At 44.4% G+C, this 1186-nt stretch overlaps 1 pseudogene; it reads right to left on the reverse strand.

Annotated features, from left to right (window-relative positions):
• Nucleotides 1–286: 286 nt before the first annotated feature.
• Nucleotides 287–936, reverse strand: LOC101282875 (N-alpha-acetyltransferase 50-like; annotated as a pseudogene).
• Between the last annotated feature and the right edge of the window lie 250 nt (nucleotides 937–1186).

Genomic DNA, 1186 nt, shown 5'->3' on the forward strand with positions numbered 1-1186 from the left:
ATTTTGTAGACTCTGCCCTTCAATGTGAAAGCAGGACATTAAAAGAAATGAAATTGACACAAGTTTTTGGGACCATATATCTTATCTGTGAAACTAGACAGATCTATTTATACTTTCTCCTTCCTACAGTCAAACCACCTCACAAAAATAAGAAAACTAAAACAATCCAAACATGATTAATAAGTCCTTAAAAGTTTAAAACCTTTAGAGGAAAGGGAAGGAGTTTTGAAAGAAGAAAAAACAAGAACAAGGAAGGGGGAAAGCTTTAAAAGAAAGAGGGGGGTGGGGAATCAATGGGCATCTCTTTTATTTGGCGACAAGCAAGTGCAAGAAAGTTCATCTGTAATTTGTTCAGTTGTCTGTCTTTTGCACATGTGCGTTCTGGCCAGAAGGGACTTTGAGGTTTTCCTGCATCTGCGGGCTCTATCCACTTATAGTAATTCTTCTTTGTCTCAATAATCTCAAAACCAAACTTTCTGTAGAGGTCAATTGCAGACTCATTGCTGATCTGGACATGCAGATAGATGTTGTCAAAAGTGCCAACTTTTTCACAGATGTTTAAGACATAATTTAACATTTTAGTTCCTATTCCTAGCCTTCGGTATGGTACCAGACACCCTAGTGTCATGATGTAAAGTCTCTTCTGATTCTGTGAATGATTCACCCTACAACATACTGCGCCTGCAGCAATATCATTGAAATAGGCAAATTTTGCTAGCTCGCCAACCTCCAGCACATCCTTATAGAACTTGTCATTGTAGCTGACTGAAAAGATGACCTGGTTTAATCTCTACAACTGTTTAATATTGTGTGGTGTCACATCTCCCAGCTCGATCCGCCCTTCCATCTTCCCGGCTTGCTGAGGCCGTTGTTACCACCGATATCAACACCGTTGTTGTCGCCGCCCTGAGCTCTCCGCACCCTCAGCTCGGGCCACTCAACCCCCCACAAGCCGCCCTCCTCGCCTAGGGCAGGGAGCTGAGCTGGTGACGGAGGCCTCGAGAGTCGAGCGCGCCTCTATCTCCACAAGCGCACACGGGGCACTCGCCTCCCGCCCGCCGCCGCCGCCAGCCAGACCCGCCGCTGCGCTGTGAACTTTCACCGGAACTACTAGCTTTTATACAAACTTTTAAATTAGCCACCAATCTTAAGGTGAATATCTATACTGATAGTAAATATGCATTTG

This window comes from Orcinus orca, chromosome X, assembly GCF_937001465.1.
Source record: "Orcinus orca chromosome X, mOrcOrc1.1, whole genome shotgun sequence".
Classification (NCBI taxonomy): Eukaryota; Metazoa; Chordata; class Mammalia; order Artiodactyla; family Delphinidae; genus Orcinus; species Orcinus orca.